Source organism: Triturus cristatus, chromosome 5_1, assembly GCF_964204655.1.
Source record: "Triturus cristatus chromosome 5_1, aTriCri1.1, whole genome shotgun sequence".
Lineage (NCBI taxonomy): Eukaryota > Metazoa > Chordata > Amphibia > Caudata > Salamandridae > Triturus > Triturus cristatus.
This window is the reverse complement of record NC_140587.1, coordinates 139590-167561: the sequence shown is the minus strand read 5'-3', so window position 1 is coordinate 167561 and position 27972 is coordinate 139590.

The window sequence follows — 27972 nt, the reverse complement described above, 5'->3', positions numbered from 1 at the left end:
ACATTGCCTCCGGGATAAGCCTGACTGCTCGAGCCAAGCTACCAAGTGGGTGAGCAGGGGTTATCTTTGGTGTGTAACTTCCTTGCCCTGACTGGAGTGGTGGTTACTGCCTGGCTTTGGCGCAAGCCTTAGCCAACCAGAGATCCCATTTCTAACACTCAGCAGTCAGACTCATCTTTAATTTCCCACCCACCCAGCACTCAGATCACACCACACCTCAGGAAACTATATTGGCTTCAAATGCATAAACATGTTCATTTCCTCACATACACATTTAATGCACTACTCTCCTCAACTCAACTCATGTCCCACCTACCTGAACATTCCGCAAGAAGATGAAGATCTAGCTTTTCAATTGACCAACCAATGAAATGCAGGGATAGGCACATACACCTGTTCAGCACCATAATACCCTTGCAGGTGATAGTGCTCTTAACAGATATACAGAACGTAATATAGCAAAACATCAAAGTATGCAATAATGTTCCAGTCCAGTGGCTCCAGCCACACATGGAATACTGCTCTACCTTTCTTTTTTTCATTTGCAGGACATGCTTGAGGAGATGGACAGTAACAGAGCTAGCTTCCTCTAGGGAAGGGGGGGATAACAATGTTAGAACAGGTTGGGCGGAAGACCTCAGGTAAATTAGTAGTTACTGGACTCCAGCTGTGACATTTGGAGTCTGTTACCTGTGGCGTCTTGAGGTGAGCACCTTACTCTTGGACCTAAACTGAGCACCAAGTACACCCATTAGGACTTGAGCTTGATGCTAGCAAAGTCAAGCAGTTCAAGGGTTATTTGGGGAGGGTGTTTGGATTGGAAACTCCAAAACGGCTCAATAACACTTAATACATTAAAGCCCATCCTGTGCTTTCACTTTTCAGAAGGAATTGCACTTTCATTCACACACAACTAAATTGTAATCTTAAGACTTAAATTGTATGCTCTTAAAAACTAGACCTCTCGAGCACTTCCAAAACTATAAAGTTTGTGAGAATGTGAAGCCCCTACCTAATGCATTTGATGCCCTATGCAAAGTTGTTTCCTATCTTTTTGCCACAATGCCTACTGATATTTTTTAACACTGTCTCCATAATTCATGACCAGTGTCTGACATTCAGTTAATTGAAAAGAAAATCAACAAAGGGGTGGAGATAATTTATATACTGCAAGTTTTGGTCTCAGCTACAAGGCATTCCACTGCCTTGGCTACCTCGCACACAGGTTCAGATAGGACCCTTCATTCTAGTTCCACTAATGACTCAGCAATCCCCACTCACAGATTGGCCACTTGGGATGGTAGGAGCATTATCCTCTCTAAGACTCAAAATTGGAATTGCATGCCCCTGGAGTTGAAAACAACCACCTCCCTACTCAGATTCAGGAATTGTTAAAACCTGACTTTTCAGGCAGTACTAGTCATTGCTTCAATTTCTGGTTCTAGTTACCGGTCATGAGCAGCGCCAAGACTTCCCCTTGGCAAACATATGTTCTCTATAAATATTAAATCAAATCAATCACCACCAGACAGCTTTTAGAGGTCAGTTATTAAAGATCTATGGTGTAAAATACCAATGCTTATAGTTGGCTTTTGGTCAGTCCATTGCTTTTTATTTAATTATTTTGACTAGCATTTTTACAATAACTTCAAAAAAGAGGTTGAAAAGATAAGGAAAATGGAGGGGGGACAAACAGGGGTGAGTATGCCTTGAAAGTCATGTAATACCATGTTACAGTAGAAAGGGTTAGCAAAAGGTCAAGTTAAAGGTGACATTGCACATAATAAGTAACATTTCCTATCTCAGACAGTGGGCAAGGGCCGTAATAAGGGGTAAGATGGGAGGGGGAGGCCGGGTCTCAGCACTGAGCCCTAGCATGGGTCTACTCAATAAGGAGGTAGTGTCCAGGACCGGCATGTCCTCCAAGTAATCCAGAGTCCCACCTGCTCTTCGCTGTCCCATGTGTAGGACCAAACGCCCCCAGATATCCATGGACCTGGATTGTAACAGCATGAGTTGCCAGTAGTGTGGAAGCTGTTCCTGATAATATCCAGCATCTTGTAGCCAACTTTTGATTTTTGGCATTGGTCACATACCCCAGTGGATGGCCAATCTCCTGTTGGCCAGAAGAGGCAGTATGGCAATGAGTCTCTGGGGCATCCCTTTTATATACTCCAGCAGGGCCACCAATTTTGTGAAGAATGCGGATGAGAGGTCGAGCAGCACCGCCAAAAATGTTTCTTTATGGTCGAGTACAAGTAGGGCGTCATCCACTATGTGTTGAATTCCTGTTTCGGTGCTGTGTCCAGGTCTGAATCCAGATTCTCCATCGTCCAGTAGCTTGAATATCGTCATGTGTTGGCTGAGTCTTTGAACACATTTTTTCATAACTTTGGCTCACGTGGGTATGTTGGTAATCGGTTGGATGTTGTTAGGTTTCAAAGGGTTTTCTGTAGTATTTTTTAGGATGGGGATGATTTGGCCAGATTTTAGGCAATCCAGAATGCATCCTTGCAATAGTGATGCATTGATAACCATGGTCCAGAAGGAGATAGCGATATGGTTGATGGAAGACAAGCATTTTGAAGCGAGAGGGTCGTTGTTGTGGTTGCTAGGTTTGATAGTCGATAAGGTTTTGGAAATATCTCTGTGATCGTCTAGTTTGAAGCTTGACCATTGAGCTTTATTTTGGGGGATTGGCTGAGCAGATTGGATTGGACAATCAACTAGAGAGTTATTTGGGGTTACTGAGTTGTCCGCTGCAGTCTTAAGCTCATTATCTAGGAAGTTTGACTTTAGCTGTAAAAAAGGATAAAAATTCTTCACTGCTTAATTGTGATTTTTTTTTTGTCCTCATCTCACCATTCAGCGTCTGCAATTTTCGCATGAAGCCTTCCCTCCAACCTGGGCGCCCCGTGGCTTCTGCAACTGCATTGGCTTTAGTACTTCCAGGCCAGCTTCTTCGTTTAAAGCTAGGTGTAATCATAGGACCCTGGGGCAACCAACCAGTTTCAACTCTCTTCCCCATGATTTGAAATGTGACCGTATATTAATGCTGTTACCATTCAAATTCCCCTGGTCTAAACGTGCCAGAACAAAATCAGCTTTTAACCAATTCTCATGTAGTGGGGGCCGCGAATCTTTCCAAAGTTTACATATTTCCCTTCGGGCTATGAGGATAAGGTATAACAACAGACCTCTTTGCAGTGGCCGTAAAATATTCAAAGAGTCATTGCGAATACCAAAAATTGCTAAAGAGAGATTCATGTTGATCTTGACTTTAAAAATGCTTCCTAAAGAAAACTCCACATTTGTCCAGAAAGTATTTACTTTAGCACACTCGTAAAATATATGAATGTCATCTGCTTTAGGGAAATCGCATCTTGGGCATTTAGGGGAAAATAATGGGGCAAATCTAGCTATTTTCACGGGTGTATAATATAATCTAATAATTACAAAAAAGTGATTCTTTTTTAAAGACGTGGGTTTAACATACTTATATAAAATGTTCAATGAGACATCAAATAGATCTACAGAATTAGGGTCTAAGGGTGACTGGTTCCAAACCGCATATTGTGGAGGGGATTCCACATCGTCAGCCTCTAAAAGTTTCTTATACTAATATGCGACCTCCTTCTTTTTAAGATTTGTATTTTGAAGCATGAACTCAATTTCCCAATCACAACTAATAGACCCTTTCTCTGCTGAATACCAAGAGACCAATTGTAAATATTTAAATTTAGAAAAGGTACTTCCTATTTTTGATCTTAATAGTTCCCACGGATAAACTCAAGGTGATACAAGGTCAGACCAAATCAAGAAACCAGCCCTCTTAATTGGTATCACAAGACTATCTTCCGGACAAGCCGGAGTCCCAGGGGAATCCCAAATTGGAGCAAAATCAGAATAATAGCCGATCCCCCGTCTGCATCTGACCCTATACCACAAACTAAGAGCCGCTCTTAGGACTTTCAGGCGTACCTTTTTAAAAAACCTTGGTGCCCCAACCAAATTTATAGATGAAACACTCCCCCCACCCTCAACTGTGGCCATTTCTCTCAGTAGCCTTCCCCAATTTGTTTCATCAGTTGTAGTCAAGAGCATCCGTACATTTTTTTATTTAAAGGCCATAGAGTACCAGGCTATGTCTGGGAGAGCGAGGCCCCCTTTCATTAGTTTACATCTTAGCTTCTTCCACAACAGTCTAGCACTCTTATTGGCCCAAATAAAGCTACCCATTCTGCTCTGGATTTTACCAATTTCTTTACCAGGAAAATTGAGGGGGATAGCGTTAAACAGATATGTCAGCTTAGGAAGGATGACCATCTTCACTAGATTAACCCTGCCATAAATCGTCAGGGGAAGATTTTTTCATCTAGAAAAGAGATGATCCAGCTCTTTAGACACCTTTTTAAGATGAATCAAAGGGAATTTGTCTAGATCATTGACTACGATGATTCCCTGATATCTAAGTCTGCCCTCCCAATCATTGATATTCCAACACATCACCTCTGTTTTAGAGGTGTTGGCTAAATAACCGGAATATGAGCCAAATTCCTCTAAATGGGCTTCAACCCTTGGTATTACTTCCACCGGGTTGTTGGTATAAATTAGCAAATCATCGGCATAAAGAGCCAATTTACAGCTATACTGATGGGAGCTAAAGGGGGTGATCTGTACATCTGATCTTAATACTTGGGCAAGAGGCTCTATATATAGGACCTATATTGCCCTGTTCACATTAATGGCCCTTCTCATCATGTATTGCATCCTTTAATGCGAGTTTCTCATAAGCTTTCGTAGTTAGGTAAATACCATTGGTGCTGGCATCCTTCTTGACCTGGTCACCAGCTAGGACTCTGGATGGTACTATTTGGGTGTTTACTTTGTTAAACAAATTTGATGAACCATTTACATGTTGCACATCCTGCGCGTGTGTCATAAACACGGATAATATTTTGCTTCTCCAATATTGGGTGTTATGCTTAAACAGTTCATCAAGTTTACAAATAACCTACTGTATTTATTATTTTGTTAAAAACATTCATTCAATTAACATTTCGTGCATAGAGTTTCATTTAAACACTGTGGAATATTCCAATAAACTCTTTGTATGTGTTACCTTTCAATTGTGCATGCTCGATTGATGGGACACTATATTATGTTAGCGGCTGCCCCTTTGAGCATGCTCAGTACGTAGAACCCCCGCCTCTCTACTGGGCATGCTCGGTTCATGGGTCACTGCATTAGGTTAGCAGCTGCCTCTTTGAACATGCTCAGTACGTGGATCTACTGTCTTTCCAATCAGGCACACTCGGAGGCACCTTCTGGGTCCACCACAGCTGCCGGCAGTCAACCTTGATCACAGGCACAATTTAACAGAGTGGGTTAGCATCCAGTCGGTACCTCCGGTTCCAGCTCAACGAACGTCCGGGGTACCGACGGAGAGGTAAGGGCTTGCATGAGTAGAATAGGAACTTTGGTTCAGAAACTGTTTAGATTATGTCCCCTACTCTTTTTATCTCTTTTATTCTGTTACCCTCTGATTCTCTTTGATTTTGAAACTAGCATCACAAAGAGAGTGTGTTGGGAGAATGAGCTCCATCAGATATATTTTTACACACTGTCTGATTGGCATTCCCAAACCCCTTTTTTTGCTCAATAGTTGTATGTCACCAGACAACCTTACTTAAACTCCATCATGTATTCCTGTTTTGACTGAAGGTCAGTCTACCTACTATTCATACATAGTCCTAAAGTTGGTTTGTTTGCTGATGTGTCTCTCTGTGACACTTAAGAATATTTTGAGGAATAGACCAATTTGTCAGCAAGTAGGTTTCTCCAGAGTCTGACAGAGGGATTTTTTATTCTTCTTAGAGCAGGGCCCCCCTTCCCTGAGTTGTTACCAGGTTGAGGTGAGGGTCGATATCCAACTATTTGGGTAAGTGCCTTGCCCACAGCACGGGCTTCCAATTACTTCTAATCGGTTTATTAGTAGTAAATATATACTACAATAGTGTTGAATGAACGTTTGACACTTTTCTGACAGAGATTTTGTCTACGTTATTCTTTTAGATATACCCAGTAATACCGAAGACATATGAACTGATTACTGGTGTAGTATCAAAATGTATTGTTTGTTTGTCTGAGCACCAAATAGCAGCAGCTTATTGTTTACTCACGGTCCTGAAGAAAGCCCGGATACTTCTCTACAGATCAATAGGGCTGAAACATGTTGACCTTTTACATTGAGCAGTTTAAAGCTCTATACTGCTCTATTTGCACTGCTTTTTAACCCTGATGGTGAAATCTACAAAATAAAAATATTTTGGTTCTCACCACTCAGTTTTAACTTCACCACACTCTTTTTCCTAAATTAGCTTATTGTTTGCGCTGCTGTTTTCTCACTCCACTCACCGCATAAGGGACTAAAAAGAATCTCCTTTGTATACAGCCTCATCTTTACATATAACATCCCAGGACTCGTCCCTCACAGTGAGGGGGTTGTAGCCCTCGTGGAACTAGGTTTTTCCATCGGGAGAAAGAACTCAATGATGAAGCATGTCACCTAGGATGAGTGAGGGTTCCAGTCCTATAAAGGGATTTTTCCTAGTGGGAGTTTACCGTAACTAACCTCAGTCACTTGTGATCATTGTTCACTTTTAGACCCAAGATAGTTCTTTGTGTTTTGTAGTTACCCATAACAATGTCATGATTTTCAGGGGTTAAGGTTACTTTTTTTTAGGTTATTAGGGCTTATCATCTGTGAAGATCTATTTGAATTGATAGGGACCGAACACATTTCTGATTTCGTCCACATTGGTGGGGAGACTGGGAGTCAACTCGTAAGATAGTAATAAGGTTTGTGTTTAAGAGTCTGTTAAGTAACTATGGTGTTTGCGTGTTCGGTATTGCCGATTTGAAAGAGACTAGGAAATAGTATTTAGCCTGCTCTGGGCTGAGACTATGGAAAAGGCTGATTTTTTAGAGATAACCTTCTGAGAGGTGTAAAATATTTTTAATTTCTAAGATAGCGTTTTGAAAGTTCCAGTATATCCTGTCCATTTAGGTTCTGACTGTTTCTCGAGGGAGATGGTTGGAGTACAGTGCAAGGAAGTCTGGGGATTGGATTGATAGGAGGTTCGACAGCAAGATCCGGAGTAAGAGAGGTTTGTGGTGTAGTGCTATTTTAGTAGTCTGAGGCAAGTGAATTTTTGCAGGGTGAACAGTTTTTTCTTATTTGCTTCTAGGAGCTTATTGCAGTGTGATCCAAGTGAGGTCAGAAGTGGTTTAAAGGGAGGGAGTGGAGCATGATCTTGAGATGGGGCTGGGAGCAATGTAGATATTGAAAAAGGGTAGCGATTTGGGTTCCAAGTGTGGTGAGTTGCTGTCACTTCTTTCGGTGGTTCTAGCCGAAGGTGTTAGCTGCTACGACTCTTGAGAAATTATAGATTCTATCTTATCAGAGTTACATTTGGGTTGTGTATCAATCTGTGCAATATCCCAAATATGGTGTGTATGATGGGAGTTGTGTAGGCAAGATCTTTTAGTGTGGCAAAATATATTTGTCAAATTGTTCTAAATCCTTATTGGCTGCTTGGATAGGAACTGTGCCATTTAGTAGAATGTTATATTCAGATTTGCTTTAAGGTTTTCTGAGGGTGCTGTCAGAATCTTGGTGCCATACGGAATGTCTTTTTCTTTCCTGGAGGCTTATTAACTTGGTAAAGGTAGTGCGCCATTTAGCCATTTTTCTGGTGAAAAATATTAGGTTATTGATGATTACGCCATTTTTTATGTTGAAGGAGGGGTCTAGGAGCAGTGTATCAGGGTATTTTTCTAAGCAATGTGTGTTGGAAGGTTTTGGATGCGTTCCTAGAGAGATTGTAGGGGTGCAGGATCGTGTAGGACTCTCTTCCTGTCGGTTTCATAGCTACTCCTGCCATGATCGTTGAGTTAACTCTGTATCTATTCCGGCCTTAAATTCCTAAGTGATCAAGGCATGAGGAGGCAGAGCACTTAACAAGGTGGAGTAGATTACAAAGGTAGAACAGGGAGGCCGATAGATGCTTACAGAGCCCAAATAGGGAGCTTAAACCAGTTGGGCTGATTATAACATTGGAATGGGAGTCAATCCAACATGGCTGCCACTTTGTAGGCTGCAAACAATGGAAGACCATTTTGTTTCCCATTCCCCAGGTGCATTGCCCTCTTTCTATATATTTTGTCTCGGCCATTTTGATCTCCGGGCAGCTCGAGAGGAATGGGAGGAGGGAAATGGCCATTGAAACTGCAGGGTTCATCTTTCCCCTGATTTGACAGAGATTGCAACCACATAATTTCTCGTATAACGGATCTCTTGCCACTGAAGGAAGAAGGAGAGCAGGCGCACTGTAAACATCTGCTGGCGGCTCACCGCTTCGGAGTTGCGGGTGCATCATCTGGGTGTTCCCGAACGGTTCATACCTGCTGTCTGTCCTTTACCAGAAGACCCACAATGGCCGCTCCACAGCAGACCCATTGCTGTACCCTCACACATCATCACCCAGGTCCCATCAGGCAGGGGGAGTACGCTGGAGACACCCCTGAATTAATGGAGGGTGTTGCAACGTGTTTTGGGCGAAGGGGTGGAGGGGGTAGTGGTGCCCCAGCCCTTCAAGCCAGGGAACGACCGGACTCCAGGACCAAGCCCTGTCAGGCAGCTCCAGACTGCCAAGCTCCCACCGATCAGCAGTGTTACCTGGGTTGTACTCGTGCCAAAGGCACCTACCTCACCTTCGATTGCGGTCTCTGCCACTGATACAAGTGAAGCTGAGCGAGCTGCAGATGGCAGGAGCACTTCTCCCATTCTCTCGCGAGGAGTCCAGATCCTAGGCGGTAAGTCTTCACATAGAATATGTTCCCTCGTAGGGGCCAATGGTCTGGAATGGCTCGGTGATCAAATATTTGGAATTTGAGGCTAAAAGGGGATTTCAGCTTGTTTGAGTAATCCCCAGCCTCAGGAGTTCCTACCTAGAGCTCCTCACCATACAGTTTCCATCTTTCCATCTTTCCTTCTTACTTAACTTTCCTTCTTACTTTCATAAGCCACAATATGCTTTCAGGCATTTGGCTGTATACTGGGCTGTACAAGGATGGTGCATAACCCGATAAGGCTACCATCAACTATAACCTTTGTATGTAGTTTGGGATCTAAGTAGGCCATTTTAGTGGCGCTTTCAATACCTCACTTGATGTGTTGATAGAAAAATACCAAGGCTTCCTGTGAAAGATACATCGTTTGAAATTCAGGAGTTTTGAGTTTGTTCCACATAGAGATTTTTGACAGGCGCTCAAGGCTATCAGCGGACTACTGAAAACATGCTGCACTGGTACTGTTGCGGCGTGGAAACGATGTGTTCTAAAGCGCGCTGCTCGTGTGATGTTTACCATAGAAAGCTGTTAGGGTCAAGTTTTACTTGTAACTTAAGGCAGCGGGTGTTCTGGGCTCGTGCTCGAGGAGGGGGGTTAAAGATGCTACTGTATGTGCTATAAACAATATAGACTTTCCATGTGCATAGCCTGGGTGTTTTAAATGAACGCACAGCTGCGCTGAAGAAGAGGAGGCGGCAAGGCAGGATGCTTCACAGCGGGGCCCTTATTGGAAAGATGCGCAAACAGCGGCTCGCGTAGCCAATCACAGAACCGAAGAGCTCCGTCACTCTGAACATTGCACACTCACGGAACAAAATGTCAGCGTATTACCCTAAACCATTACTGGTCATGGATGGTGTTCCTTATAACGGCAGGCACTTTTAAAATAAAAGAATCATCTCGGGATAATTTCAAGTAAATTCAGAATAAAAACAACAGATTCCACTAGCAGCCACACAGCTGTGTTCACGTGGAAGAGGCTACGTGATAATAATAATAAGTAATAAGGAGCACAAAAGGCAAAACTTGAAAGTAAATAAGAATATAAACTGCTATTGTGTTATATGATTAAAATATAAAACTTTCACATTGTGTTTTTTATATAAATTATTCACAAATATGGAACTTTTGAGAACAAAGACAGCTCATTGTTATATTTTTACAACACTCAACCGTTGAGTGTACTGTCTCAGTGGAGTAATGCCTCGACAATGTGGGACTGTGTTTCATCTCACGGTCACAGATTCAAATCCGGTTATGTTAACTCTAGCCTTTCATCCTTATGAGGTCGACAACATTAGTAATTTAGGGGCATATTTACAACAAGACGATCAAAATTATCGCCGCTTTAGCGGCCGTTTTCGGCCGAAAAGCGGCGATAATTTTATCGCTATATTAGCAAGGTCACGCTAACGCGTGAAACCTTGCTTTAGCGTGGGGATTTCTAACGCCCAGCTTTGCATCTCTAATGAGATGCAAAGTGGGCGTTCCTGACCTGACATGACAGGAGAAATGTCGCTAAGCGACATTTCTCCTATCATCAAGCCCCACGCTATGAAGCATAGCGGCAGGAAAAGTAGCGATAACCCCTGTTATCGCTACTTTCCTTACGCCTGCTTCAGGACTGACTTAGCCATGATATCCTATGGAAGGTGGATATCATGGCTAAGTTTGTGAGTCCCTATCAACAAGCTAACGTGAGATTATCGCTGGGTTTCCAGCGATAATCTCACGTTAGCCAGTTAGCGTAAGGATTTTTATCGCCGATGAGATAAGCGTTGCTAATAGCACGCTATCTCAGTGATAAATATCCTAGCGCTAAGTGCGAAAATTATCGCCGGTTGTTGTTGATAGGCCCCTTAAATTTTAAAAGGAAGAATAAGCCTGTTGTCCTACTACGGTTAATACAATGAGTACTGCTGTGAGAATTACATGTTTTTGTACCCAAATATGGCCACAGATAAATACACGTTTTATAAATACTAATTAAATAAAGAGTGCAACAAAATTGCCATTTAATTCTTTGTTTGAGTTGCTAAAATTATAGAGCTTTACTTGTAACTTAATACACCAGGTGCATGGAGGCTCTTTCTTGTCATGGGAGGGGACGACAAAGAGGGGAGTTAAAGTTGCTACTGTATGTGGTAAAAACTGTATACACGTTCAATGTGCAGTCTGGAGAGTTTAAAAGTCGTACATAAATGTGCTGCTGAAGAGGCAGAAAAGCAGTATGCTTCAAATGCGGATGCCATGGTCGTATGTGCCTGGTGTCATTAGCTCCTCATTGGAATGATGCTAAAACAGCTGCTCATGTAGACAATCACAGAACCGAAGAGTTCTTTTATTCTAAACATAGCATACTTACGGAACAAAATGTGAGTGTATTACTGTAAACAATTACTGGTCATTCATGGAATTCCTTATACCGGCAGGCACATTTAAAATAAAAAAATCATCTGTGGATAGGTTCAAGTAAAGTCAGAATAAAACAAGCGCATTCCTCGCGCTAAAAGGAGGCAGCAGGGGGAGGGGCGAGAGAAAGCATTTCACTTGCAGGAGCGAGCAGCGCCAGGGGCGATAATTGCTACCATATGGCGCCGCGCGCTCCCGCAAGTGAATCTCCAGACGTGTACGCGTTGCCATTGAAAGCAATGGAACGCATGCACGTTTTTGGCTGATCGGAAAAGGTCTTTTTGCCTAGGCAGCGCATGCGCGCTGCATAGGCGAGACCTAAAAAAAGGGGGTGGTTTCTACAAATGTTATGCACTGACATCCCTCATTGATTCCTTGGTGAGAGCAGTGGGAAATTCTGAGAAAATCTTGACTTGGGTCACGGCTAACAGTGGCTGTTATTATGATGGTGGTCCCAACCTGCCCAATTAGGGTAGAACCGCTGTGCTTTTTTCTACTGCAGCTTGTGCTTTGGCCCAGGAAGAGGGCCGCACCTCAATCTTCAGTAGAAAAGGGCACATTGTGCATAGCCAAGTGGTACCTGGAACACAGTGCATGGATGTGTGGGGATGGCACTTGGCTGGTAATCACCGTCACAGATTTAGTGATTTCTTAACTGAGAATATACATGTAATTTCTATAAAACATCATTCACAGCTCCGAAACACCCCAGGCCTGAATGCCAGAAAGAGATAAAACATGTGTTAGCTGTGCACTCCTCAGTGTGATTCACACTCAAATGGATCGCCTCATCCTCATCGGAAGAACCCAGAAGATCCATCTGGCAGCATTCACATCGGAGCCCAAGAAGGTCATCTGCAGAGTCCCCCACAAATCATCTCTCAGTCTCACCCTCTTGAACACCTACATGACCCTGCTGGCCTACACCATCAGATAGCTCTGATTCAACATCATCTCCTACACTGACTACAACTTGCAGTCCAAAGACCCCTCCACCACCAGAGCCAGCTTCTACAGATCTGATTAGCAGGGCCACAGCCAGACTAAGGTCGAAAAACAGTGAAACACCAGCAAAAAGTGGGGGTACCCATGTGAAGAAGATCCTACTCTCCTACAGTAACCACCTCCCCAGACAGGCTGATGTGTATTGGGGCTGGGCGGGAGCACTCTCTGGTTCTTTGAAGTCCTGCACTGGGGGCACACTTGGTGTCCCTGGGCATACTCCAGTTCAAACCGGTTGCAGGGGCTACCTGAATGAATGGGTGTAACCCCCCCTCTTTCCTGGCCCATCCATAGGTGGGGCCTTAGAGTTAGTCCATCCCCTATCCTGACTAGAAGACTGAAGAGATCTCCCTTGGGGCCAAGGAGTGACTCCCCTGCTTGGCTGGCACCAAAGAAGCAACTGACCGGTCTGCAATTCTGAAGCTCCCACCGGACGCTGAAGTCTCTGCATCCCCAGAGGTGGATTTCCAGACTTCCCCGAGGCTACCCTGAGTCCACAGCAAAGCTGAGGCACATGGCTATCATGGGTTATGTGGAACCGTGACCTCTGGACACCGTGAACCTTTGCAGCAGCACTATCTTCCTGGTCCTCCTCAAAGTTGTGCTTTGGGCTCCAAGTAGCACTAGCCTTGAGCACATCCTGCACCAAAGATTGTTGGCGTCCACTCCATGAGTGACCCGTGGGCCATCTTCAAGTGTGACCTCTTGAGGCTCCTTCGCGATCACTAGCAGGTTGGCTAGTAGGTCCCCACGAAGGCGACTCCTTCTCTGCTTGGGCTTTCCTGGTTGCTCCAGATGTGCCCTTACTTACCCTTACTGGGTGAGTCCATCAGACCTTGCTGGTCTGCACCGCAGTCCTTCCTATGATCTCCAGTGACTTGCCGTTGCCAAGCTATGTTGGGTCCAATCTGGTCGCCGACACCGCAGCACTCGACCGACTTCGTAGTACAGCTCGAATCCGGCTCATGGACTTGGTCGACACCTCCTGGACCTCGTGGCTGAAGAGTCAAGACACCCATCAACTCACCTGAAGCACCCGACATCTGTGGGCATTGGTACATCCTGCCCTAGGTCACTGGCTAGTGACCCAGACTCTGTCCCTTTTACTTTCAGGTTCCTTACATCCTAGATCCAGGCTTGGATCTCTTCGGACACTTCTCCTCTTCACGGCAGCAGCAATTCTTTGCAGGCTTCCATTGGAATCGACAACGCGACCCAACACCAAAAGACACCTATGCACCCGGTTTCCCTGGGTGAGGTAACCTGAGTACTCCAGTGCTCTTGTGGGTGCTAGCCCTAGAAATACCTAAATTCAAAAGGGTTTGGTCCTGACTCGATTAGAAGTGTCCCAAATCTTTAAAATTCCAACCGCGACATTGCCCATGGAAGATAATAGGAACCAGCAGTTTTGTTTTCACACTGCATACAGCTCCCGTGGGTTCGCTGTGTCACTACCTTGGGTGGTTCCTTGGAGTCCCAGCGATTCTAGAGGCAATAGGCCTAGTGCCTATTCCAGTTGTGGTTCTTATACCACTTTTTGGTATATGGTTTGGTACGCCCCTAGTTCCCAAACGTGTATTTGTACTTTTACTGATGCTTGATCACTTGTAACTTAAGTACTTAGAACTCCAGTCTCATAAAGAGACTAGAGGGGTGTGTGTTATCTTAAATACATATATTTTAAATATATACCTGGTGTGGTTGTCCTTTCATTTGATCATTCAGGAGATTATAGACTGGTAAAACAAGCTGCTTTACATTCCTTCAAGACTTAGCCTGAAGGCTGCTCTCCATAGCTACCACTAGGATAGCTTTCAATAAAGGTTGTCTTTAACCTATCACCTTAATGGGTTGTTTGGACTGATACAAGGTGCCCACTAGAACTAGTGGACAGCATATATCAGGCCGCCTTCTCACATTGGTGTGCAGCGTGTGGGATTCCAGCTTGCTATTGTTTTACCAGATAATCTCAATTGAATTGATCAACTGAAAACCACTAAAGGTACCTTAGGTACATATAATCAAGTTTAGCTACAGTAAGTTCTACTGAACTTAGAGTTGTGTGTTAAGGGATAGCACACCCTTTCTACAACTCAAGAGAGTTTAGTAGTCCACACTAGTGTAGGTAGTGCAATACACCACACCACATTAGTAATGTATAACCAGTCAAGAACCAGTGGGTCCCTTCCAGGAACCAGTGAGCTCCTTCCCTATTAATATGAGGATCTCTCCTTTGCTCAGCTTAGGGCCGTATGTTCCATTACGAAGCTGAAGACAGGCAAAAGTCCATCCACCCAGCATCTCATAAAGATACTGAAACTGGATGATATCACAAGTCCTAGTGGGCCTGATGATGTAGACAGTGTGGGTGGGGCAGCACCTGAGGGTGGGTCCAGGGGTGGAAACCCCCCTGACCCTAACTCTAATGCTGACCAGACTGGTGACAATGACCAGACTCTGGTGAACACAGACCATCAGGATGAGGATGAGGATGATGACAATAATGCCACTTCCTTTATTCCTCCTGGTAGGCCTGACAACAGGGCTAGAAGGGATAATTCTCTGTCAAGTGGATCCATCCAGTCTAATTTCTCTATAGAAACCTCTGTTTCTTCTCACAGAGGGAGGGACCCTCCCAGGAGAGGGGAGAGAGACTGCTGAAGTATGAGCAAGACAGGTTCAACCTCAGAAAGCAGCAGATGGCCTTAGATAGGGAAGCCCTGGAGCTCTACAGAGCCAGTAAAAAGGAGGGACTAGAGTCCCTTGGTGGCAGCAATTTCCCTGGAGATAGGGAGAGGTCGTATGACCATAGAAACCTAAGTAAGATTGTCCCTCCCTACCAGAGTGGGGATGACATCCACAAATGGATAACTGCCTTGGAGAGGGCCTGAAAGTACAGAAGGTCCCTCAAGGTCAGTGGGCAGCAATCTTATGGCTCTCCTTTGCAGACAACGGTAGAGGCAAGCTCATCACTGTCAGAGAAGAGGACGCTGATGACCCAAAAAATCTTGAAAAGTGGTCTGATAGATTGGGTTTGGCCTAACCACTGAACACTACAGTTTAAAGTTCAGAGATACCCAAAAGGCACAAAATCAGGACTGGGTTGACTTTGTTGACTGTGCTGCTAAGGCTCTGGAAGGTTGGAGATTGGGCAGTACGGTGTGTGACTTCAAAGGATTGTACAATGTGATAATGAGGGAGCGGATTCTTAATAACTGTCAAAATTAACTGTTGCACCAGTACCTGCTAGACTCTGATCTGACCTCTCCACAAGTATTGGGAACGAAGGCAGACAAATGGGTTAGAACCAGGGTGAGGCAGAAGGTACAGAACCAAGGTGGTGACCCAAAGAAGCAAGATTCCAAAAACTCTGACAAGGGTGGGGACAAGGGTAAAGACCAGAAGTCTTCTCAAGGGCCCCAAAAATCTTCAGGTGGGGATTCACAGTCAGAAAAGGGTAAAGGCCAAAAGAAGCCCTGGTGCAAAATCTGTAAGCAGAAATCTCACTGGACTAGTGACTGCACCAAGGCCAAAGAAAATACTCCAACCACCACCAATGCCCCTAAGGCACCTGTTCCCCCTAGTACAGTTATAATTGGTGGTGGGAATACACAGAATAAGGGTGTAGTAGGGTTGACCCTGAGTTCTGAGCTAGACTCTGGCCTAGTCAGAGTACCAACTCAGGCTGTGCTTGTCAGTGATGGGGGGATGGATATATCCCCCTTTGTGAGCCCAGTAACCTGGGCAAATACAGACAGCAGCCTTTAATTAATGGAATAGAAGCTTGGGCATTCAGGGACACAGGAGCAAGTGTCACAATGGTGACAAAAAATCTTGTGGATCCTGGGCAGATTATACTTCGTGAAATGTACCAAGTGACCAATGCTAGCAATGTCAGAACAGACCATTCCCTGGCGGTTGTTAACTGGGGAAGGGTAACTGGCCTTAAGAAGGTTGTGGTAAGTCCGGACCTACCAGTACAGTGTTTGCTTGGCAATGATCTAGAAACTTCCGCTTGGGCTGAAGTGGAGCTCAGGACACATGCAGAAATGTTAGGGATCCCTGCACATGTATTTGCTGTGACCGGGTCACATGCAAAAATGTCAAAAGCTGGACAGGCCCTGGCTTCTGGAATAATGGGCAAGGTGCCTCACAAGAGGAGGAGCAGTAGGGTTAAGGCAGAGCCTTCCCACCTGTCTCAGGATACTGGTCAGTCTCCTCAGGGAGATGATCTTGAGCCTGCAGAAGGAAATGTCCCAGAGGAGCTTGAACCTAACCCGGTTGAGTTCTTGGGGACAGGAGGCCCTTCCAGGTCTGACCTGAGCCAGGAGCAGAAAACCTGCCCCTCTCATGAAACCCTCAGACAGCAAGCTGCTGATGAGGCTGCTGGGAATGCTAGTGGCACCCATAACGTTTATTGGGATGATGGACTCCTTTACTCAGAGAGTAGAGACCCCAAGCCTGTTGCATCCAGGAGGTTTGTTAAACCTCTGAAGTTTAGGGGCTTCCTATTGACACTAGCCCATGATATTTCCCTAGCAGGACACCTAGGCAAGAACAAGACTTGGGACAGAATTGTTCCTCACTTTCACTGGCCCCACATGTCCGAAGACACAAATGAGTTTTGTCGCTCCTGTGTAACCTGCCAAGCCAGTGGCAAAGCAGGTGGCACTACAAAGGCCCCCCTGATACCACTACCTGTGGTGGGGATGCCCTTTGAAAGGGTAGGGATTGACATTGTTGGTCCAATTGATCCCCAAACAGCATCTGGGCACAGATTTATACTGGTGGTAGTGGATCATGCCACCAGGAATCCAGAAGCAATTCACCTAAGGACCACTACAGCACCGGTAGTGGCAAGAGCTCTCTTGAGTGTGTTCTCAAGAGGTAGTATCTGATAGAGATGCAAACTTCATATCAAGTTACTTAACTGCTATGTGGAAGGAGTGTGGAGTGAACTACAAGTTCACCACACCCTATCACCCACAATGCAATGGTTTAGTTGAAAGATTCAACAAAACCTTAAAGGGCACGATCAAAGGACTCCCAGAGAAGCTTAGGTGAAAATGGGACCTTCTCTAGCCCTGCCTTTCATTTGTATACAGGGAGGTGCCTCAGAAGGGGGTTGGCTACAGCCCATTTGAGCTTCTGTTTGGTCACCCTGTCAGGGGTCTGTTGTGTTTGGTGAAGGAAGGATGGGAGTTACCTCTCAAGCCCCCAAAAGCAAGACATAGTGGACTATGTACTTGGTCTCCGCTCCCGGATGGCTGAGTACATGCTAAAGGCAAACAAAAACCTTGAGGCTAGCCAGGAACTACAAAAAGCCTGGCATGACCAAAAGGCTGTACTGACTGTTTACGAGCCAGTACAGAAAGTGTGGGTGTTGGAGCCTGTGGTCCCATCAGCTATCCATGACAAGTGGAGTGGACCCCCCACTATTGTTGAACAGAAGGGACAGGTAACTTATTTAGTAGAGCTAGGAACTCCCAGGAGTCCCCATAGGGTTCTCCATGTGTGAGAAGTTGGCCTGGCATAGGCTGGTCACTAGTTATAGTGGCCACCTTGCATCAGTCCAATTTGACTCTTATGGTAGATAGGTTTAAGACAACCTTTTAAAGAAAGCTATCCTAGTGGTAGCTGTGGGGAGCAGCCTTCAGGCTAAGTCTCTGAGGAATGTAAAGCAGCTTGTTTTACCTTATAATCTCTTGAATTACCAAATGAAAAGAACACCACACAGGTATATAAATCAAATATATATGTATTTATTTCTAGACACACTCTACTAATCTCTTTAGGAGATTAGAAGCCAGGTAAACATTCAAATGTCTTAAACAACACAGGAGTCCGCGGGTCTACAGCAGTCTACCTAAAACGCAAGCTACATTCAAATATGCAAAAGTCCTTTTAAAAGGGACCAAGTCCCATCACCCACCGAAGTGGCATGCTTCATCATCTGGGACCTCCCTTAACCGCACCTGGTGTGGTTAAAGAGCTACAACTCCTTTAAATACTGTAAAGAGGAGGAGCTCAAGGATGTTTTTAATTGATGTAACTTGGAGGATATCAATCTCATAATGAAGAAAGCTACCAAAAGTGTAGTGAGATTAAGTGCAGTGTGTGAAAAGTGGTTTAAAATTGATTACCAATAGAAAAATATTTTTATTCGATATCCAGTGGTATCAAAAGTAAAAAAGCAGAAATATTGGAGGAAAACGTGTGCACAAATGTAGGAACACGTCCTCTTGGGTCTACATGTTTCAGCCAACTAGTGTCTCAACAAAAGGACAGTGGCTTTCTTCAGGACCATAACATAACACCACTGCAATGTGAAAAACTGTGAAACGTGAGTACAAAAGGAACGATACAAACTACACAGGTACCTGCTTATCTGGGGATATGCAGCACCGTAGGGAAGTACAATTGTCGCCTGTTGAAAACAAGGGGTAATTTTAACAGAGAAAGATTTTAACAGGGAAAGACATGCATAATTGATCAGAGCTGGTCAAGATTACAAGTGTAGGTAGACTAATGCAGACATATCAAAAGTAAATGTATGCCATGAAGGGATCTGAAATGCCTTCTTACCCGTCAAGGATCGGGGAACGTCCTACACTCCTGGTAACAACTCAGGGCGTGAGGCAACGCTCTAAAAGACAAAAGGAGCAGACTAATACTAAAACAGCATAGTATTGTCTATTCACTAAAGTCAACACAAACAAGATTAGCTATACACACATAACATAACAGGGCGGTAGATTGGCTAACTAAAAAATGAATGTTACGGTGGACCCCACGCTGGGAATCCTGACATTCACCCAAGTATCAGCTGATAAAATACAAGGATTCTGAATAAAAATACCAAAAATACTGGAGCAGCGCAACAACAAGCGTGCTCCTCTCCAGTATGGCCGGGTTAATTTCAAATGCTGAAAGTGCAAGGACATCAGCGGAGCACAGGATTAAGTGACGCTTCTCTGTGCCCTTATTACAGCCCACAAAAACGCCAAACAAACGGAGCGTCAAGGGGGGCGATGTCCCAGCGCTGTGACCAATTGAATCTAGTATCAAATAGTTGCAAAGGGTGAAAGCCCAGCGCTGGCCGAAAAGATCTAAATAACAATCATGAAGAGAAGTATCCGAAGTGTGGATACATCCTCAAGTATGTAGACTGCAACCTACAATCTAAGGTATGCTTACCTGTCCGTCGTTACCCCGGACCTTCTTCCTGGTTGTTCCGAGTGGTAACCGGAACAGTGTAAGCATACCGAACTTGAAACCTCACGGTGTCTCGTCCACATCGCTGAACCAATCCTGTGCGTGACCCTCATCACATGGCTAGGGAGACCAAGCATCGTACGCGATGTGGAGCATGCCGATAGGGGAGCATGCCGGGTAATGTAGTTTATCAGCAAACCCTCAATGTCTTACGGGCGCGTCAGATTCATGGATCTTAAAGCACATAGGACCTATCAAGGGTGAGAGTATGCCATAAACTATCTCGTTAACTCAATGTGCAAAACTAGCCATCGCTCGTTCTGAGTAAAAACTCGAAGGGTGCTTAAAAGGAGCGTATTGTCATGAACATCATGGGGTGAGCTCGAGAGAGATCGAATTTACAACAAGTATATGTTGTTGTGCCACAGTCCCACATGATGCTGGATCGAGTTCCTATTGCCAAAATCTATGAAACGGACACCTTAGGAACAGCGTCCTGTGCATACCAAATATAGAAGAAAGCAGAGGATCCGTTGTGGTAAGATGTATTGGGCTGGGAGCAAATGAGAAAATGAGAAAAAGAGACAAGCAAAGGGGCTATATGGGGCAGCAGTATTACCAGAGTAAAACGGATTCATTATCATGACATGTAGCCTATCAACAGCAACAAGCCCTAGATATCGGGTTCACAGGTATGTAAGGAACTGGTGACGACAACAAACGGTCAAAAAGTTATTATTTGCTTAATGTCATTATTACAGACACAGCAACAAAACGATCATGAGTTGCTGATAGAGACCTCATGGCCACATGGCAAACGAGACACCCCTCTATCACAGTGAGGTCCAGGGAATGGCCTCGTTCAAGCCCACTTGGTCACTACTCAGTTTAAAAACCCAACGTTGTTCTTTTCTAAACAGAAATTTGTAAATATCAGTGACATGGGACGGAATGAAAGGTTGTTCGAGTATCGTCCACCTTATGTCTTCAGGCCTGTGCTTCAAATCCAAAAAATGTCTGGTTAGACGTGTGGCCTGTCTCTGGCATCTAATGGTGCTTTTATGTTCCATTATCTGAATTTTGACCTTCCTGGTGGTCATCCCCACATATTTCTTGTCGCAGGGGCAGGTAATCAAATAAATTACCCTCACGCTATTGCAGTTTGTGTGTTTCAACTGTCTCCAAGGTTTGCTTGTTCCAATGTAAATTTCGGTGGTATGTTGCGTGTGTATACAAACCACACAATTACCACAAGCATAATGACCCTGAACAGGTGGCAAATTCCAGAGAGTGTTAGTCGTAGAGGCAATCGTGTTTCTCGGGCGTGTGTGAACCAAAGTATCACGCAAATTAGCGCTTCTCTTGAACGAAAATAGTGGAGGAGATAGATGTACCTGTCCTACATTCAGAATGCGCCAGTGTTTGCGTATGATTTTCTCTAGCTGGTTCGAATGAGTACTGAACGTGTGTACGCATGTCAATGTGTCCAGAGGGGCCTTCGGTGTAGATGGCTCAAGTAAGGCCTCTCGGTTGTTGTTGCCAGCTCGTTTATATGATTGGCGAATCAACTTAGAGGGATACTGGCGAGCCTTCAAATTGCGAGAAAGGACATCAGCATGCTCCTTGAAACTGTCCACAGTGGAACAGTTCCGCCTCAGTCTGAGGAATTGCCCAAAAGGTAAACCTGAACGGAGTGACTTGGGATGGAAACTATCATAAGACAAGAGGGAATTTCTTGCCATAGGTTTGGTGTATAGCTCACTGCCCAAACCGTTGTCAAAAGGAAAGATACGGAGGTCCAAAAATGGCAAGCTGAGTTTGCTAGCTTCCACGGTGAAATTAAGGAAGGTGTTCTGATCATTAAGCCACAAGTGAAAGGTCTCTAAAGTGGCAAGCTCACCCCGCCAAATGACGAAAATGTCGTCAATATAAAGTTTCCATTCGACTATACAGTCGCGAAAAGGGTTGTTGGTATTTAGAACAGAGTTTTGTTCAAACAGATGTACATAGAGATTGGCCAGGCTGGGGGCAAAAACGCTGCCCATCGAAGTACCCGATGTTTGGAGGTAGAATTGATTCTCGAACTTGAAAAAGTTTTCGGTCATAGCCAGCCTGGCACAATTCATAATGAATGCCACTGGCGAACTCAACCCAGTTGTGTTCACTTCGAGGTATACCTGCATTCCCCAGACAGAGACCCTTGAAGCCATCAGAGGGCTCCTCGAAGTGGGTTTCAAGGAGCTGGGGGGTGGGGTGCTGCTGCTACTGGTTGAAAAGCCAGGTATTGAGTCATCTCCTCAAGGTCAGCATGTCTTCGGTTTGTCGTAGGTTGAGGGGGAGGGTGTTCCAGGTTTTGGCGGCGCGGTGGGAGATGGACCTGCCTCCGGAAGTGGCTCTACGGATGTGCGGGACCGTGGCCACGGCGTGGTCAGCGGAGCGGAGTTTCCTGTTGGGTACGTAGAAGAAGAGTCGACTGTTGAGCTAGGCTGGGCCGGTTTTGTGGAGTGCCTTGTGTGCATGGATCAGGAACTTGAAGCAGGTTCTTCGGTCGATGGGGAGCCAGTGCAGGTTCCTCAGGTGGGGGGTGAAGTGGTCGCGGTGCGGGACGTCGAGGAGCAGAGGCGTTCTGGATTCTTTGCAGTCTGATGATGAGCTTGGACGGGGCTCTGGCATAGATGGCGTTTCCGTAGTTAAGTCTGCTGCTGACTAGGGCCTGGGTGACTGTTTTTACCGTGTCTGTCGGGATCCATCTGTTGATCTTGCGGAGCATACGGAGGGTGTTGAAGCAGGTAGAGGAGACTGCGTTGACTTGTTTGGTCATGGTGAGTTTCGAGTCGAGGATGACTCCCAGGTTGCATGCTTGGTTGGTAGGAGCCGGGGGTGTCCCCAGTGATGCGGGCCACCAGGAGTCGTCCCATGCTGAGGGGTTGGGCCCGAGGATGAGGATCTCCGTCTTGTCTGAGTTCAGCTTAAGTCGGCTTTCCTTCATCCAGTCGGTGCCATCCTTCCTTCCCTAGTGGAAGTTGGATTGGCGGTGAGGGGGTCCTTGGTAAGGGAGAGGATCAGCTGCGTGTTGTCAGCGTAGGAGGCTATGTTGAGGTCGTGCTGTCGGGCAATGCGTGCGAGTGGTGCCATGTAGACGTTGAACAGCGTCGGGCTGAGGGAGGATCCCTGTGGGACGCCGCAGATGATCTCGGAGGCTTTGGACCGGAATGGGGGAGGCGCACTCTCTGAGTTATGCCAGAGAGGAAGGAGGTGGTCCAGTCCAAGGCCTTGTCTCGGATCCCTGGGTCATGGGGGCACGTGCGTAGTGTGCGGTGGCAGATGGTGTCGAAGGTGGCGGAGAGGTTCAGGAGGATGAGGGCCGCCATCTCGCTGTTGTCTAGCAGGATCCTGATGTCGTCTGTGGCGGCGATGAGGGCGGTCTCGGTGCTGTGGTTGCTGCGGAATCCTGATTGGGAGGGGTCCAGGATGCTGTTGTCTTCGAGGTGACGGGTGAGCTGGGTGTTAACTATCTTCTCGATGACCTTTGCTGGGAACGGAAGCAGGGAGATGGGCCAGGAGTTCTTGAGGTCGCTCGGATCCGCCTTGGGTTTCTTCAGTAGGGCGTTCATCTTGGCGTGCTTCCAGCTCTCAGGGAAGGTAGCGGTCTCGAAGGAGAGGTTGATGATGCTGCGCAGGTGGGGTGCGATGGAGCTGCCGGCTTTGTTGAAGATGTGGTGTGGGAGAGGGTCAGACGGGGAGCCGGAGTGGATTGTGCCCATGGTCTTCATTGTGTCCTCGATGCTCACGTTGGCCCAGGTAGTCAGGGATCCGTAGCCGATGGGGTGCGGTGGGTCCGGCGTGTCGAGGCCTGTAGGGGTTGTCCGGGGGTTGAAGCAGTCATGGATGTCGGTGATCTTGCGGTAAAAGAAGGTGGCGAGGGAGTCGCACAGGGCTTGCGATGGCGGGATGTCGTTGGCGCTGAAACTGGGGTTAGAGAGTTCCTTCACGATGTTGAAGAGCTCCTTGCTGTTGTGTGCGTTGTTGTACAGGCGGTCTTTGAAGGAGGTCCTTTTGGTGGTCCTGATGAGGTGGTGGTGGTTGCGGATGGCGTCTTTGTGGGCAGCACGGCTGTCCGGCGTCTTGTCGCTGTGCCATTTGTTCTCCAATTTCCGGCAGGTGCGCTTTATAATTTATAATTTTTATACATTATATTTTATATAACTTTATAATTCCGGCAGGTGTGCTGAATAATTAAAAAAGGGTCAATATTAACAGGGTAGACGTTCGGCAGGCTTTTTTCAGAAGGACACAAACTTGCTCCTCCAGGCGGGCAACACGACGCTTCAATGCGTGGCAGTTGCATCCATGGGGGGGCATTACTGATGGAGGGGTGGTGGCGGGCAGCTGCCAGACGGTGGCACTGTACCACTGGAGGGAGGTGGCTGGGGCCCGGGGCATTGGAGGAGGCTGCAGCTGCTGCCGCCTCCTCCTCCTCCTCTTCCAGGACCACCAGCCGACGATATTCAGTCTGTATGGCCTCCAGTTTCCGGCACCGGGCCTTAGCTGCCAACTCCTTCCGGTCAGGTTTCCCCTTGGAAGGAGTAGCTATATATGAAGAAGAAAAAACAAGACTATTGTAAAACATACTCTTAGCAAAGCAGTAAGATAACAATTTCTACACAGAGTGTCACGGTAGCACTAGCAGGCATATAACATTTGTGATATGTACTATCTATCCATCCACTTTCTTGGACTTTAACAGTTGTGGGAGTTTCAGGCATTCAACCAACCGTGCATGTGATTCCTATCAGCCACCTATGCATGCTGCATGCATCCCACGAATCATTCTCTGACAGTTATAAATCTTAAATCTCGCCCGTCCTTCTTCCTTCCAGTCTTCTTTCCCTTTTCATTCAACCCATCCATCAAGGTCATCTGATCTGACTTTTAGTCTTCTCCATAAAACTTTCACAGCTGTGTTGAAATCATCAGATAGAAGAGGCCATTGGTTACTCAACAACACCCCCGCCACTAATGCTTTTACTAATGCTAAGTAAAGGGTTTCTTCAACCGTTCACAACAACGTCTTACTTAGTAAGTCAACCGTACAGTATTATACAGTTCACCCTTGCAGTGAGTGTAATGTCAATAAGTAAGGATTAGGAATCTAACTTACCACCGCCCGCCACTGCTGCTAGCTCACCCCCTGCAGCTCCTCCTGCAACTGCTGCCTTCTCCTCTCCTCCGTCAGCAGCCGCGTCGCCGCTGGCCCCGGCACTGGTGGTTGGTAGTGTGCCTTGAAAAAACATTACACAATTTTTAGGTGTCATATCCACCTTCCCCTATTTTTCACTAGCAAGGTTGAAAAATGGGTTAATAGTAATACATACATATACAACATACATCACTAGTACAAATCAGGTAGTAGTAGAGTAGACACTAGTAGTTATATGGTCCCTAGGGTCACTCTAGTCTTTGATAAGTTAGCCCGAGCCATGCTACAATTTTACCTTTGTTTCTTGTATTTTAGCACACGCGTTGTTACCTCGCAGCTTGTTGTATAAAGAGTGACGACTTTGAGCCCACATGAGCTCATACTGCTACTGTCTAAGCGCTGCGTACAAGGTCAATCAAAACAAGCCACTTTGTTATGGAGTTCTGGTGTTAGTCCATATTGCTTATCCAAAATGCTACACTTTTTGCCAAGACTGAGAAATGCTTGCAATATACTAACGCGCACTATTTTTCGCCTAACAGACGGAAGATTCCCTTCTACGAACCAGAGCTCTGCAGAGCTTATGATGTAACCAGTTCTAGCTTCTTCTAAGGTGAGGGGTCCACAGAATTCGCTCAGAGATCTTCATTTATAATTTTATATAAACTCTATTCCTATTCCTACAAAGAGGATGGTGGTGCTTCCACCACTGTTCACTTATTATTAATCATGATTTCGCTTTTTTTTTCCTAGTTCTATGGACTTGTAGTTATTGTAAGTGTAACTAAGTACAACAATGTTTATAGTTTTAATCTTATGCATTTTGCTGTTGGTGCTTCATTATAGAACAACGTACAGAGCTTTTCAGTTGCAAATACAATTGTTGAACTTACATAGACTTGGTGGTATGTGGAAGGGTGGAAGGGTGTGCAAACTGTGCATGTGCATTGCTTCCACAACTGAGAGGTCGGGAGTGTTATGTCTGGGTTGTCTACTCATTGGGCATCTTGGGGGGGGTTCGGAGAGCTAATAGTAATAAAACACTATTATAACTAGTCGGGCAGGTGATTGTGGTGGGTTCTGTTCTGATTGAGGTGTGAGTGTGAGGCAGGTCCAACCTCCCATCACCAACATCCTATTTTCTTGTGCAATGTTCTGTATGTGGAAAATCCCTACAACAGTAGTAGTATGTCCTATCCTATCAAAATTGTAAAATCTGGTTGGGCATTTAATTTGTGGGAATTGTCGAAAAACATCAAGATTAATAAAGCCTCAAAGATTAAGAAGAATATAAGTAGTAGAAGAGGACAACCCAAAGGACTGGACTCAATGGCTAGAGCTACTGGTGAATCTGAGTTTTATTTAAAACCTTTTAAATAAACCGTGGCCAACTGGGCATGCTTAGCTACCGACAGACTAATAGTAGTAGTACAGAGAGTCATAGCAGAGGCAGTTAGAGGCAGAGATAACAAGAATCTAGAAACAGATAGTCTAGATCGAAGGGTAATTGTTGGTAAAAAATAGCATTAGGAAACGGAAACAATAGTTCGGGAAAAAAAATACGGTGCAGTAAAAGTTAGTGAATAAGAATTAATATTAACAACAGGAAGACTTACTGGGGCCAGCAGAAGAGCCCTCGTTCTGGTCCTCCTGTCCGACTGAAACTGCTCCCGCCGACTCTGCCCCCGTCTTCTTGCCCTTGGGTGCTGATCGTGAAAGATATAAGAAAGAAAGAGACAAACATTGATGATTGGTGTGAAACAAATAAAATATTTTTATAAGACTGTCAAAAAAAATTTGTGTAAACAACAATTGCAATAAAATTGACCTATCTAATCTGGTCGACAAGTAGTATCTGGGGATTTGCGGACCGACTAGTTATTATTTATCTACACTAATCCAGTGTCCCATTCTGATTCCAGAATACTAACTAAGCCTAAGTAGTACGTACCACCTGACCGAGCCCACCTATTCCAGGCGTGCCAATTGTACAATAAGTAAGCATTTCCTCTTCTTTTGGTGGAGAAGTGTGGCTCAATGATTGTGGAGAAGTGTGGCTCAATGATTAGAGTGGCAGACCCTGATGCAGAGGTCTAGCCCGGGACCAGGGTTCAATTTCCTGCCTCAGTGGGTCTCGGGCTCAAAAATTCCACGGACCTGATAGTTCTCGCCTCGGTGCCTATTCCAATCAGGGAGTCCAACTCTGGGCAATAGCTTGCTTAATGTCCACAACAGCCCCCACAGGGCTAAGGATGCCTGGCCTCCACGTTGGGGGTGCCCAGGAGTGGATGCCTCACAGGGAAAGCCAGGATGGGTTCCACAGCGGTATTCGTACAAGCGCCTTGAGACCCTTGCGGGAGAGTAGTGCGCTATACAAGTATCAAATTTTAGTTTCTTTTAGTCCTCAAAAATGCATAAATGGAGGACATATCCCTATATTTTTGCATAGACAAAATTGTTGGTTGGTTGATGCAGATGTTCTGCTAGTGCTAAGCCTATTAGCACTCACTGAACAAACTACAAAAGGTTTTACTAAGGACTGGGGTAAGCACTAGCAGCACTCAGCAGCACATGACGTAATAGAGGGGGCGTCGCAGACAACTGAAAAATTACAAACTTATAATAAGTAACTAAACCTAAGTATCAATCCACCCCTATCTCTTAGTGACAGGTCAAAGGAAGGACTAGAGCCACTCTAGCATTACCTAACTTAAGTTTTCTAAAATAAACTCTTACTTAATCACGCAAAACGAGCGCAAATGCAAAGTTGCAAATAACAAGATTAGTAGCGCAGAGCCCCTGTGTCATAACAATCACAGAAGACTTTTAAATGTAAATTACCTGTAATGTATGTAAGCAGCAGCATTCTATCTGGTCGGAAAAAAAATATTTTCACAATATATAACACAGAGCAGAAGAACAAACACACAGTAGTAATAATTAAATAGCTACTCACCAAGACCCGGGACCTCCACTCCTAGCAGGTCCAGCAGATTCTGCTCCCGGTCCAGGATATCGGACCACCGGTGCGTCAGCTGGTTCTGGCTGCGCCGGACACCCGAGCAGTGAAACACTGCCCGGCGCACTTTTCCTCACCGCTGCCGACGCTCCCGAATCCCGTACCCGGACCCAGGCCTGCCGCCTGCTGCCAGGGTTAAGGGGAGGTGGCGCTGCACAAAAAAAAACAGTGCAGCAATCTCCACCTACCCAAATAAGGCCCGTGCCTGCAC